Source organism: Labrus mixtus, chromosome 14 (genome assembly GCF_963584025.1).
Source record: "Labrus mixtus chromosome 14, fLabMix1.1, whole genome shotgun sequence".
Taxonomy (NCBI): Eukaryota; Metazoa; Chordata; class Actinopteri; order Labriformes; family Labridae; genus Labrus; species Labrus mixtus.
In genome coordinates this window covers 25,910,742-25,925,950 of record NC_083625.1, presented here as the reverse complement: position 1 = coordinate 25,925,950, position 15,209 = coordinate 25,910,742, and the positions used below count along the sequence as shown (strand labels likewise).

At 40.0% G+C, this 15,209-nt stretch overlaps 1 long non-coding RNA gene across 2 annotated transcripts in view; it reads right to left on the bottom strand.

Moving 5' to 3' along the window:
- LOC132988549 (uncharacterized) overlaps window positions 1–15,209 on the bottom strand; it is a 188,925-nt gene that overhangs the window by 53,256 nt on the left and 120,460 nt on the right. The window lies entirely within an intron of this gene.

The following is a 15,209-nucleotide window of genomic DNA, read 5'->3' as shown; positions in this document are numbered from 1 at the left end:
TTGCTCAGCTTGTTTCACCTTATGCAGTATTTTCAGGCTAACAACCTAAGTCATTGGGCTGGGAATCTTTGGGTGTCTCACGATTCAATTCGATTTCAATTCTTGGGCTCACGATCAAAAATGATTCTGGTTTAATGGATCAATTGATTCAATGTCTATTTTTGAATTAGTACACTTCAGGATCTACATCAGGAATTTCTTGTTGCTCTATTTGTCATACTACTGAGTTAAAGAGCTAGCCTTACCACTTAGCAGGGCGTGACTGATAAGCCAAAAATATATATTTTTGGAGGTTATGAATCGATTTAAAAACTCAGAAAATAAAAATCTAGATTTTTACATAATTTTATTTTTTTTCCCACCTCTACTTAGTTATGAAGCAAAGATTTTCAATGGAATACCAAAGCTTTTGTTGCTGTCTTATATTACAGTTACAGTTAGTATACTTATACCTGAGTTAAAGTATTCCAAAAAAGACTGAAAGGAAAATTAATGTAATTACGGTTTATACACAACCAGTTTATACCTAGATATATTACCAAGGATGTGATCAGAAATGTAAAAGGGACTGGGTCCACTAAGGCCGCTTTATGTGCTGGCAGATCCTGCAATCAAAACCAATGCAGTTCAGCTTTTTCAGCGGTAACGATCCGAGTGTGAAAACTCCATCAGCTTTAGCCGTTTTCAGTCGCTGCACTCACAGCGCTCTCAGTTGAAAAAAAGTTTATTTTCTGGATGCGGGCCACGGTACTTAGGGCGCGGTCACACTGGCCATCCGTACCGTGCTGTACTCAAGCACGATTGCCCCCCCCCACTGCGCCATTCCCACGATGGCCGGTACGGCCCGCGGTCACACTGGCCAGGACTAAACCTGCCTAAAAGCACAACGTCGTAATACAACACATGCACGCTTTATGTTATTATGAAGCATGCTCAGTTTACAAACAGGCGGACAAGAGAGAGAGAGAGAGCGAGAGGGAGAGAGAGAGAAAAGGGATGTGCAGTCGAATCCGCGTCTGCACATCGGAGAACAACATAGAGCATGACAGCTACTTTACTGACTTTAGAGCTTATTTTAAGCTATTTTTTTTACCAGACACAGCCATAAATGAATAAAAAAGTAAAATAGACGCGCGGCCGAGTCCACAGGCAAGTCTGCGGCCGCACATCGCAGAACAACACAGAGCATGACAGCTACTTTGTGTCTTATATTAAGTCATGTTAGTCAGATACAGACATGAAACTCTGGATTTCTCCATAATGAAGGCTGTCAGCGTTGTTTACCCGCATGCTTGTGCTCGTGCATGAAGTGTACCGTGCTGAAGCACACCTCTCCGAAGTGTGCCAAAGCAAAGGAAGTGTACCGTGCCTGAGCACGATACAGAGCGGTCACACTGGTCAAACAAATTGGACTTTAGGTTTGAAGCGTGCTTGAGCACGGTACGGATGGCCAGTGTGACCGCTCCCTCAATGAATCTTCTCCCTCACCGACCAATCAAAATGAAGAAGGGGCGGGACTTCAGCTTTGCATACGACACCAATTGCGGAGGAGAAGCTAATCTGACTTGTCTTTTCGAGGGTATAGAGCTGCAGCTTAAGCCATGAGGAGATTCATTTACATTGTTTTAATGTTTCCTTGGTGATATTTCCATGAAGAAAGAAAAATAACCAGCACACTGAGCTATTTAGTCAGACCTAGCGGTCACTAGCAGGGGGAACAGAAGTTAGCGAGTAACTAAACCCCCAGACCAGTTTTCTCAGCTGAAAACCTCGATGTATGGGTATTTAGTATTTAATGATTTTTTTGTCTCTGACATACTCCATCTGTTGTTGAATTTTTCTATTGGATGAGCTGGTGTCTGGTGACTTAGTATGTGGTAAACCCTATAACCCTATAAAGTGGATTGACAGAATTGTACGGGTTGATTATAACTGAAATCTAAGTGGCTCGCTGGGTAATATGGCGATTGTAAATAGCAAAAAGGGGGGTCATTTGTTTCAAAATCTTAAAGCCATAATGTTCAAATCCTCCAGGGGCAGCGTCTACATATTGAGACAAAATAACAGTATGTGATCCGATGTGAGATTCGCAGTATGCCAAAAATAACCTGATGTGAACTGACAGTACGCATGAGACCAGTGTCCCTCCTGTACTGTTTCTTACACTGCAAGGTGCCAGGTCAGAGCTCTAAATGATGGAGAGCAACATCCATCGTAACAGGAGAAATAATCACAATGAGACCACACCACACAAAGATCACAACAATGATCTTTTTTAATTCTCAAAATCATAAAAATCAAAGAGAATCACTTGTCAGCTTTCTGACCGACAGTGGATGCTACATTTGCTGCGTTTGTCAGCTGGGCTGTTGTCTACTTCCAAGACCGGAAACCATCTTAGCAGGGCCTGGCATACTGAAGAATAACGTCTGACTGGCAGTCATACTACTGTTGAACGCAGTATGCAGTACATACACAATATGATTTTTGCAGCTGATGGTAATGGCATGAAGGAGTGAGTGGGCGTGTCTTTTCAGGTTGATGTGTTGACGTACTCAAAGAGATACTTCACCCGTTGAAACATGAATCTGTATTGACATTGGGAAATGTGAAATAAATTTTGAAGTTGGTGCCTTCTTGGTCGTGAAAAGGCAGAAAGTGTCTTTTTGGCTCATGTTGATGAAAGACACTAAATCCCAGAATGCACAGCACCGCCAAAACACAAGACCGGCCTGTCAGCAGCAGCAGCTTTATTTGTATTTTTTCGCCATTATCAGCTTTCTTCATAGAGCCTGTTAGCATAGCTTCCTAGCAATATGGCGGACGTTAAGTTTTGATTCTGGGAGTGAGTTCCCACCCACTGATCTGTGATAGGTCTGTAGCTTCAGTGGACGAAAATATGAGGAACTAGCATTGTAGTTTCACCCCGCTAACCACAACAGCTTCCAATGACGCAATATGATGATATTTGCGTCACTGGAAGCTCCTTTTCAGACTTTTTGACGACCATTCAAAAATACTACCAGGTTTCTAATGATACAAAGCTTAATGCAAATGGGTGAAGTATCCCTTTAAGTAAGACCTTGATTGATATTCAAGAGTAGATGCACTTTAGCCAAAAGGCCGGCATGATGATGATGATGTTGGACAGAAAAGAAGATGAAGCGTGCTCAGAAGTGAAACTGACACCGAATTGAGATGAATAAATGTTTTAATCCTGCTCTTTATCTTTTTAGGGGAGGTTTGTATTCTTTAATCAGATATTGTGATGACTAACTACAGGTTCATCTTCCTATATATAAAACTAGTGCAGAATCGCTGCCGATATTATCATCACTGGTCGCATATTGTACTTTATCATGTGTTACCATGCAAGCATGTTTCAGAGAGGAGTAGCTGGTCGTGTTAAGCTATCAATTTTACACGGCAGCAATCTTCTTCTGAAGTTACGGTCAGGGTGCAGCTTAGCAGGGTTCTCCACCTTATCTTCCAGATACTGGACTGTAACTTTATTCCTTCTGTGTTCCACAGTGGTACATATCTCAAAGATCACTAGTCCTACCAGGCACAGAGAGGTGTGGAGGATGTTAAACTTTGTATCCAGAATAAACTTGTACAAACTTTCAGAAAGGCCCCAAGCTCTTGCTCTTGTTTTCTGATTTTTCATCAACTTTTAATTATGCAGCCTCATCTTTTAACAGAAAGAAAGATCTGAGGATTTTAACTTTCTCATCAGTTTGTGCTGTCGATCATGGACTTCCTGATTGACAGAACACACTTGTCAGATCTACTAACCTTTTCCACCAGCTCGCCACAAGGGTGCGTCCTTTCCTCCCTCCTCTTCATCATGCACTCAGGAGGGCTGCTACCAGGTTACATCACAGCCCAGAACATATAATCTGTCTTCTTATCACTAACTGCTGGCTACTGGACGCCATTAAAAGTCAGACATAGCTCCCTGAGGTTGACCTGCTGAACTCAGTGCGGCCACAAGAATACGTTCTAAGAAAACTAAGTAAAAAAAAAAACAGTCTTGAAATTCATTTTCAACCTGGTCTTGAGCCTGCAGAGTTGCAGGGAAATGACTATGATCAAGAACTTTTGTGGGGGTGAATCCAAAGGATGGGTTTATTTTCTTAGGTTCATAATAGCAATGTTGATATATTTGTTATGCAAGATTTGAAAAAAAAAAAAAAACAATATCACATTATCACCTTACATTATGATCTCTTGCTGTCACATTATTTGCAGGTTGGTTGATGTCAGCCCATTCTGATGTCTAACCAATGCATCATTGCATCCTTAATATTGATTTTTATATTGAGGAATTTAAATAGAATAAAGTATGAAATACATTTTTTGGCAAATAAATTAATGAGCTTGATACCACTGGATATTTTTTGAGAATTGATAAACCATTCATAATATATTATTGTTTTACTGTACATGTAGGTTTGCAAAAAATAAAAAAAACTGCAATGTCTATTAAAGGCCAGTTTATGGCATTAGCTCAGTCTGTAGGGATTTGGGTCACTGGTTCAAGTGTCGGTGGGGGGACCAAATCTGGACATTGGTCCAGTAGGTGGAGAGGTGCCAGTTCACTTCCTGAGCCCTGCCAGGGTGCCCTTGAGCAAGGCACCGAACACCCCCCCATCCTAACCAGCTCAGGAGTGCTCGCTGTGGGCAGCCCCCTCACCCTGACATCCCTCCATTATGTCCATAGGATCCTGTTTGTGCATGTGTGTGTAGCATGTCTCAATAACAGAGTGTGAAGTGAAGAGCACAAAACTCAGGACTTCATCCCTTTTTTCCTCTGAAAAAAGTTATTTTTTAAGATAGTTGCAAAGACTTGTCAAAGGGGCTGTTTTTCTCTGATGTCACAGTCAGAGTGGGCTGAGGCTCAGTAGCTGTTAATATTATGTTGTATAGTTCAGTCTCAGGCAGCAAATCACATCATAGTTTCTGCTATAAAATTGCTCATTTTCTTTCAGGATTAACAAATTAGTCCTCCAACTCTGTGGAAAAACCTATTTAGTTTAAAGCGAATTGCTAGTTTTACTTTCGCCTGATACCAGAATGACAGTCTGAATTTGATGAGCATGGCCCTGTTTTTTTTTTATTGTGACAATTAATCACCATATCTTGCATATAAACCTAATCATAATAATAATGCATTAAAAATGTACTCACTGTCATCTGAAGATTCATGCTGCTGGCATGGCTAACAGAAATAACCATCATGTTATACATACACTTTGGTTTAATACAGCTGCTTCTGATGTAAAGATGTGTTTGTGATGCTCAGTGCTCGGTCATCTTGTTTAAACAATTACTTTAAAATATGTTCTACTGACTTTACTTTATTTAAGTTCATATCAGCTACATTAAACATGCATGGAGTACATCACTTCCTGTACCAGCTTTATCTTTTTAACAGGAAGCAAACACAGTCCACTAGCACCACCTACAGGGCAGAGTCAGCATTTTCTTGGTCACTTTTCTTTGGTCAGGACTTTTCAACATTTTCTGGTCACTTTTTTTAACTTCTCTAGACGTGACCAATAAAACTGTTGCCCATTGGTTTATTACATGTTGTAGTCTACATTGATTAAGACCCAGAAGGGTTATAAATAAGGCTTATAAGGGTTGATATCATTTATTAATCCTGAGTGAACCTCAACTCTGTTATTGTGAGACACGCTTCACACACATAGGCTCGAAAGCACAAACAGGACCTATGACTAGAGTGATGTCAGAGGTGGGCTGCTTTTGTAGTAATGGGGCTGCACTGGGACTGGCGCCTTAAGCAGATGGGGATTTGGTGCCTTGCTTAAGGGAAGTTTGACATTACTCAGGAAGTGAACTGGCGCCTTACCAGCAACCAGACTAATTTCATACTTGGACCTTACTGGGACTTGAACCAGCCACCCTCCAGTTTCCAACCCAAGTCCCGACAGACTGAGATACTGCCCCCTCCATGGTTTCCCATGGATCCCTAACGTCGGTCAAAAATATGTCAAAGTAGTAAAACACAATAAATTCAATAAATTGGCATTTATCTGCACCTATCTTTTTCAGCCAGAGTCAGAATCAGTTTTATGTTTTGTCAGCAGGTATGTTCACAAGGTATCTGACTGAAGTTATCTTTGCTCTCTATGTACACGACTTTACCAATAAATACTAAACTGATATACAAGCCTACAATAATGCAGTGAAAGTGTTTGCTAGTTAACTTGAAAAAAAAAAGAGTTATTTCACCCCCCCCCCCCCCCCCCCCACACCCTAACCCTAACCCCCCTCACCTTCTGAGTCAGATGCCCAGGAGGCCTTGACCAGGCAGCAGATGCTCTGGGGTAGACGGAGCTCCCCCAACCTTCAGCGAGGTGATCTGGCAATACTACCACCCGACGTCCCAGACGCCCAGCATCCACCATCGGACTGTGTTGTCCCCACAACCACCGCCGTCCTCATTCATGCATCGCCTGCTCCGACGCAGCGGCAAGGAAGTGAAGACAACACTAATACAAAGGAGAAATCCTTCCTGCATATTACCCTATATGCTCTTTTTTAAAGGTCTCGAGATAACACTTGTTGGCGCTATACAGATAATGATTGATTGAAGTGTTTTTTCACATTCACACACTGATGGCAGAGGCTGATATGTTAAGTGTACATCCACCCAGTATGAACTATGATCACATTCATGTGTTTTCACACGTCCCTGTCACAGCAGCAGGAGCAATTCAGGGTTCAGTGTCCTGTCCAAGGTCACATCAGCACGTCGCTGCAGCCTTGGCCTTTTTTTTTAAATCTAAATGGGAGTTTAATTTACAAAAATAACTTCATGCTGCCTTCAAAAGAAATAAAATTAGACGTTTAGACCATAAACTCATTAGAATTTGTTTGACCAGTTAAGACGCTGCTGGACAATAGAAAATATGCGGGTTCTCTTGCTTAGTGGCTCAGTGTCTATGTAAATGCCAAAGAAAACATTTCCTAATACCGTGCTTAGACATCAGAGTTTCTGTTGATTTTAAGATTTATTAGAAGCAATATTACCCTCTCAGATTCAAAGCTTTGAGATGGAAGAATACAGTACTGCGATCAAGTGCTGGACTGATAATCTAGCAAACCGGGAATTTTCCTGGTGGGCAGACGAATGTAGAGGAACATCTTGAGTATGAGGAGATTTAGGCCATAGCCTGGGTGTGTATGGTAGTATAATATCAGATAAATTAGGGTTAGGGTTCCCTTTAAGAAGATGCATGAAGAAGCCGTTTAATACGTTCTTTCTGTTGCTCTTCTGTAGGGTGTGAATCAATATTTCACAATTTGTTTTTTTCTGACTCAAACCGATTCACCATACATGGAGTGCTAAAAAATAGTATACAGAGGGTCACAAGGGATGGTGTTTTCGGCCAGTTGTAAGAGGGCATCTGAGGCCAAATATGACAGTAGCTTTTCTTTCCCACAGTCCAGTCCAGCTGAGATCTTACTCCTTTAAAACTCTGTAATCAGAGGTACAACAGTCCTTTGTAGCTGCCCTTAGTTTCAAAAACAGTTTTCAGATTCAGGTTTTTGGCTAAGAAGGTTAACACATACAAGAAATTTGTCTTAGACTTGTCTAGACTCTAAGGAAAGCATCTTCTTAATCAACTGAATTTAAGACTGTGTGTGCAGCAGTTTGTCCACTAGAGGACAGCCTCTCCACAATTATTTTATATGCCTTGACAGATGAATTTCACAAAGATAACAGATATCGATAGGAATCTAAATCCTGTTATTAAGAGGCTGTGATTTATTTAAGACTGAAGCATGAGTTGACTCTTTCCTGTGTTAAACACTTCCATTATAACAGTGGAATACAACGTTTTCTGGCTCATAACGATACAAAATGCAGTTAGTAATTATTTCCCAACCAAGCAGATGACGACTGTTTGGTTTAAAAAGTACACAGACTTGTGCAGTAAATCAATAAATTACTGTAATACAAATGACAGTATTGGATATGCTATTAAGGTCTGACGAGCAGTTTCCTTTAATAAGTTAAATGGACAGTTATTATTGGGTTGAACAGATGACAGATTTATCTCTTTAGAGCCGTTAAACAAGATTCACAACGCTGCAGTGTGTGTATCAAAACACAACATTTAATAGAAAATGAAGTAAGAGGGCTCTTGTGAAGTGTCCTCAGGATAAAATCCTGTTTGTTAAATTCAGGACTTGTGATCCACAGAGTTCAATTTCTGTTCATTTGAATCATACCGGGTTAGGGCTATTAACGTGTTAGTGTTCTTATCTGGCATCCAATCAAACGAGCAAGGTCAGATGTCCTCAGATCCAATGGTTAACCACACCGCTTCCTCGACCGTCCACAGTCTCTCGAGGTCAAGGCTCGCCATCACTGAATCCTCCAGATTCTATCAGAGGTCCATCGAACACAAAAACTAACCTATGCAAACAGTGCAGGATAACAAGTCATATAATTTATATTGTGAGACACTCTGATATCTAAGTTACACTTAATATTTTATTTAATGAAATCTCTGACAGGTGACAAAAATATTTCAATGGATTCTTGTTCCTGATATCCCGGACTGTACCCCTGATAATTTTCAGCAGATTTTACTGAATTTTTGAAATAATTAAAGTTGAATTCTGCTCAAATTGCATTAAGACACTAAGATATTTGAGTCATTTTGATTATTTTATTTTGAAAAATCTCTAACAGGTGACAAAATCTTTCAGTGGATTCATGTTCCTCGTGTCCCTGGCTGTACTCCTTTTAATTTTTATCAGATTTTACTGTAGAGTTTTTGAAATAATTAAAGTTAAATTCTGCTGAAATTGCATAGAGACACTGATATTTTAGAAATTTTGATTAATTAAAAAAAACATTAAAATTATCTGTGAGAGGTGAAAAGAAACTTTCAATGGATTCTTGTTCCTCATGTCCCTGACTGTCGTCCTGAGAATTCTCAGCAGACTTTAGTGTATAGTTTTTACAATAATTAAAGGTCAATTCTATTCAAATTGCATAGAGACGCGCTGATATTTTAGTCATTGTAGATTGTGATTTATTTTGATAACTCATCTCTTTTGATTTTATAAAGCATAAGCGTGATTCACAATAAGGTGCGTAGCTGACCTGATTGACCGGCAAGCTCAATGTATCAGTTTGTCAAGGGCCTTAAAACCCGCTGAAAGTTAGTTTTTCAGCAGAAACATTTAGAGGAACCAGACTCATATTGAACAGCCGTCTGCTGAGACTCTGCATGGGCTTGGAAAGTGGGAGAGAGAGAGAGAGAGAGAGAGAGAGAGAGAGAGAGAGAGAAAACTAACTACAGGTAAAGTAACCTGAACCTGAACCTGCAGGACAGAGATGGATAGAGACAAGTAACCAGAGCAATAACAACAACAACATAATATAGACAAATGGCTACAATGCCAATAATAATAGTAACAATATGTGTAATATTAGCATTATTTTAAAAATCACTTTGGTCATTCACACTGACTTCATGTATGACAGTACAAACAGGAGAATTGATGAGTGGCAGCAAATTATGTTTTAAAATTTAAAGGAGAACTTGATTTGATAAGCAATGGAGGGAGGGAGAACATCATTAAATCAGAAAGAAAACCAATAAACCATGAACTTAAAGGCAGGGTTGGTAATTTACAAAAACTAGCATGATTTTGAAAGTAGCATTCCCTCAGTGCCCCGTCTGCACCCCCTCCCCTCTGTGCTCCCTCAAAAGCCACGCCCCCTCACTTATATGCACGAGCGCCGTTGCTCCAGAAGCGGACCTCATGCTTGCATTGAGAAGAAACTATGTCGTCTCAAGTCTCATTCAGCGGTAAGTAAACACTAAAATGCATCATAATACATGTGAATTTTTTTTTGACTATTTTACTACAACGGCCAAAGACAAACTCAGTATAAACTCTGTCATCTGTGACGAGTGTGAGCTAGTGCTCACAAGAGGTAGAGAACGAGCAGGGAGACAGGGAGGCGTGTGATTGGTTCATCAGATTGGTACCTCGTGGCAGACATTGGTCGAAGTTTTTACAGACTTACAACTGATACAGATGAAGGATTTTCTTTGTTTCTTTTTCAGAGAACATGAGTTATTAATTTCTGTCAGGACCTAAAGACAATTTCAACCAAAAACTTAAAAAGTGAATCTGGAGAAAATGACCAACCCTGTATTTAACAATAACCAACCCAACCAACCCAAGACTTAGCAGTACCCTTTCAGTCCAACCAGGGGGTCCCCCTACAACTATTCTGATTTTTGTATTTTATTTTAATTCAATAAAACCTCACATGACTCCCCAAAAACAGACACATACACCCACTCTCAAATCAACATATTATTGTAAGTAGTTATTGGTTTCTATTTTTTTTCCAATGCATTATTTAAATTCCTTCTTGATAATCATTTATCTTGCATCGCTAAAACAAAATCAAAGACTTGTGACCATCCTGTTAGTTAGAGTCACGGACAGCTCTGTGGAGGAAACTGTTCTGAATAATTCACTCCCTGAGATAAAAGAGAATATTTAATTTAACAACACCCCCTGTGGGCTTCATTTGATAGAATGAGGTCAAAGTCAAACTTGTGTCTTTTAGAAACAGAGCAGATCTTTTCTAATTACATCAACAGCCTTAAAGAGCATCTCTTTCCTTTGAGAGGTTAACGTCCAGAGGCAAGACAAGGTTATGACCTCCTCAAACTCACCTGAGCAACAATCGTCAGTGACCACATAATCAATCACCGCGTCTCTCTGCAAGCAGACGTTTCACACACATCCATTTAGCAGAGTGTTGTAAACGTATTAGACTCATTAAAGCCTGTAGTCCTGCGGTGATGCTTTGTTACCTCTCCAGCGGTCAGTAAGGATCCCTTTAAGTGTTGTGTTGTGTGGGAACCAGCCTACAGACAGTTAACCTTGACCACATGTTCCAACAGTGCAAATGGACCCTGTAATGATCGGCCAGCGTAATGACTGACTTCTCCCTGGGAGGAATGCACAGTGAACATACACCGCTGCATTTTTTCCTACATGTTCAGAAAGCTGCAAAATTGGTTCTGCATGAACATGGCTGCACATGAAGAAACTTAAATGGATTCGTTTCTCCCACACACACACACAACTTCACTTATTTAACAGTGTCTGAGAAGGGAATACAATGCTTTAACGGCTCTAAGGAGTTTTATATTAATTCAAAAATGCATGCAAAAGCCCAAAAACAAATACAATGAAAGAAACAAGCTGCAATGACTGAAATGTACAACGCCAAATCAAATGCATTCACATCAAATGCCCGACAAAAATATGATTTATGCAAGAAAAACAAACACCTAAAAGAAACAGAAAAACACTGCAACTTCATTTCACAACAGAAGTGCTCTAGAACTATTGAGGATGCTAAAAAAAGAAAAGGCAATGCATTTTCCACCAAACTACAGTATAGGGACTATCAGAAGAACGCATTACAAATGCAGCCAATCACGACTATTGTCTGATGACAATGTGAGCCTCTGTGAGCGAAGGCCAACTTGTCCTTAACTCTGGTGTAGCCTGTGGTTAACGTCCAGCCTAAGACCTTCTTTTCCCTGCACTGGATTACAGTTCAATTTGTGACTTGAAAAGTGGCCTTGGGTTCAGGTCAAAAGCAAAGTGAAATTCTCCCCTCCAGATATGTCTGAAAATAAACGTCATCATTTCTCGGTTCATTTCATCCTTCAGAGGAACACCCGTTCATCTGTTTGTGGCGGGTCAGAGTCGGACTTTAAATAGTTAGTCTCACAGAGGCTTCACTCTGACTTACTTAAAAGGAACCTGTTGTACAATTAACAGGTCTTAAGTTTTCTGAAATAACGTCATGATGCAGATTTTCAAAAGGAAAAATACGAGTTTTGTCAGATCTGACCTCAAGAAGCGAACAAAACAAATTTTAAAATGTTTCTTTCTTGAATGGAGGTCAGATCGATCATTTCTGATGCGTTCCAGGAAGTCAGGAAATCTTAACACTGATGGGCTTTCATGAAATATTGTCAAACAGTGTCCCTCATGCTGAATTTTAAAAAAATCTATAATGGACTGTTAGCTGCACTTCTATGCAAATATTGATATTGGATACTACTAAAACCAGCAGCACTATTAAGCTATATTTTGTAATGAATAGCAATATGGATCAATATAAAAAAATAGCAGTCAGAGGGTTAGAGGGCAACTAGAGTATTTTCTGTTGTTGCTCAGTTTGTCTCTATGTCTCTTTCTTTCTCCATCTCCCTCTTCACACTGACAGAAAACAGAGTTGGACAGGTTGAGCAGCAGACCTGAGGTCTCCCTGATCGGCACCCTGCAGGTTAGCCTCTTGGTCATGTGAACAATCTTGCTGTTGGTTTCCATCACCTCGTAGTGGCTGTACTCTCAGTGGAGTTCTCAGATGAGTTGTCTCCCCCACACAGGCGCTCTGGCACAGTCCAACACAGTCTCAGCAGATGGTTCTGCATCATGAGTCTGGTTCTGCTCGAGGTTAAAAGGACGTTTTTCTTGCCACTGTTACTTTGCTGAATGTTGTGCTAATGGTGCATTAAAGTTAGATCTATGTAAATAATATAATAACGAGAAGAGATGCATTGGCTATATACAAATAAAGATTGATTGTCTGATTGATTTTAATAAGCCACCACTGTCTGCTAGAATAAAGTGCACGAACCAAAATTGTTAAAGCTGTTAACGGCTGGGGAATTGCAGCCAAATTAAAAACTTAAGAAAAAATCCTTTTATTAATTGTGATTGCCTTTAAAAAAATCCTTAAATAGTTTTAGAAAGTTTGACCTAATTATGCACCAGGAATAGATATCTGTCTTGGTTTTGTATTGCATACCCAATGGTAATATTGGGGTCACTCTTGTTTCTGTTTTTGCTGCCATGCAGGTCAGTCTTGAATAACAGATTTTAATCTTGTGAAAACCTTTACCTGATTAAATGAGGGATAGAATAACAATGGTTCAAGTGAAAAGCTTAATGCCAGACCACTTCACTGTGGAATAAATAAAAAAATGTCCACGTCAGCATTGCCTTCAGTGTCCTCTTCATGTGATCCGACAGTAAACACTCTCCCGTGAAAACAAGTGATTCACACGATGATTCAAGTATTTTGAACGGGGAGGAAATGCGCTGACATTCCTGTGTGGAGGAAACTGTTAGACATGTCATGACATCAGTACTGACAGATTTGCATGGTTTTCTTACAAGGTATAAATCACTTAAGAGGGAGGTTATAGTAACTCTCTGCTTATGGCTAAATTAGAGAGTGCAGCGTTTTGAGTGACCAAAACATAAAGTGTGTTTTTCTCCTCATGGCAACCAGCTTAACTTTACGACCCGCCATAAAATATCTCATTAATCAACTGCCTACTGTTATCATAAAGGCAGACATGTGGATTTTAACTATCAGATATTTGCATGATGATACATTAAAGTCTTAATATGTGATTTTTCACACTTAAATGTAGCAGAAATCAAGTATATCCTCTGAAAATAACTCTGTGAGTCATGACTGTCTACAATGGGTGTAACACCCGAGTCCCACTGTCTGCGGAGTTTTCAGAGTCCTATCTTCACTTTGTTTACATCGCCGGGACGGCCGACTGACTCCTCCCCTCGCGTATAAAAGTTGTATAATTGAGGGACTAGAGAAAAGAAGAATAACATACTGTACTCACTGATTAACTGTGTTTCTAGATCACGCTCATTTCAGGTAAATTTACATGCAGTGTGAAGATACGAGCATAATAAAGATCGCTAGCATTAGCATGCTAACACAACAATGCAGTGCGAGTTGTTTTGGTTTCATGCTGGTGCTCAAGGGCGACATCTGCTGGATCAAAAAATCACATATAAAGCCTTTAATAAGCAGAAAAAAAGGATGTTTCAAATGTGTCTTTTTACTGACTAAAAGCTCCTCTTGTGTCAGGATGACGACATGTATTCACATTAATCTGTCTTCTTTATAAGCAGCTACCTATTTCACTTTACTGATTTCCCCTCCATAAATCACAAAACTCTCCAGTTGTGAGAGAGTTAAATCCCTGGAAACATCTCTAATGTAGCAGAATCAACACCTCTATGATTAACCAGCAGCTCTGTGACAGACACTCTGTGAATAATACTTTCAATGCTCACATACCCGGGGGATTGTTTCAACCCGACAGCAGAGGTTTTATAGCTGCGTGCTCACTGACGGGGATTACAGCAGCCAACGAACGTAATTGCCAGTAATTTCAGACGGGATGATTCACAAATGTTGTGTCAGTAACGCACGCTGTTGTGTTTGAAACGTGTTGGACGAGATGTGTGATGCAGACACTCTCTCACCGTGTCACTAAAGAGCGTCTCACTCAGGTATGTCTCTGCGCTGCGTGTTGACGGATCAGCTCGTCCTCAACATGAATAAACCTCGGATCAAAGTGAGAAGACGTTTTTTCTTTGTGTTGCAAACGTACAAATGGTTGTTGAAGGTCCCGCTCTACTTCATCATGGCAGAGGAAAGTGTGACTCAGAGAGGCCTCCTGCGCTGCTCTGTCTCTGAGACAAACGTGCAAGATCAAAACTGAAGAACGCTGGGCCAACGTAAACATCAAACACCTTCTGTATGCTTTGTCATGGCATCTCATACAGATGCATGTTATGTACATTAGCACTTTATTTTACATGGGACTCGTACCCGATCTGCATTGTTTGACTCTTTTATTTCCCCTAAACACCAGACAAAGACGACCTTTTCATTTAAAGCAATAACTCTCAAGTTTACCATCGAGTTCATCACAAGGTCCTTGAACTCATTCAAACAGCAACCTCTCAGACTGAGAGACAAAGCCGACATGTAGACATGAGAGACAACATGTAGTAGCACTATTATATTATACTATGTTATATTTTATTTTGTATAACTGCACTGTTATTCTTTAGATCGTCATACTGCTCTTTTACTGCTGTTTACATAACCCTAAACTTTTTGATCACACAAGTCACTTTATATCATCACTGGTCACTTTAACTTGCCATCCACTACACATAATTCGTAATTGTCCTGTATTGTTCAACTATTTAAATTCTTCTGTATATACATCCTATTGCTGTTTCTATCTGTATTTATCTTATCTATCCTGTGAATTTTGTATTACTTC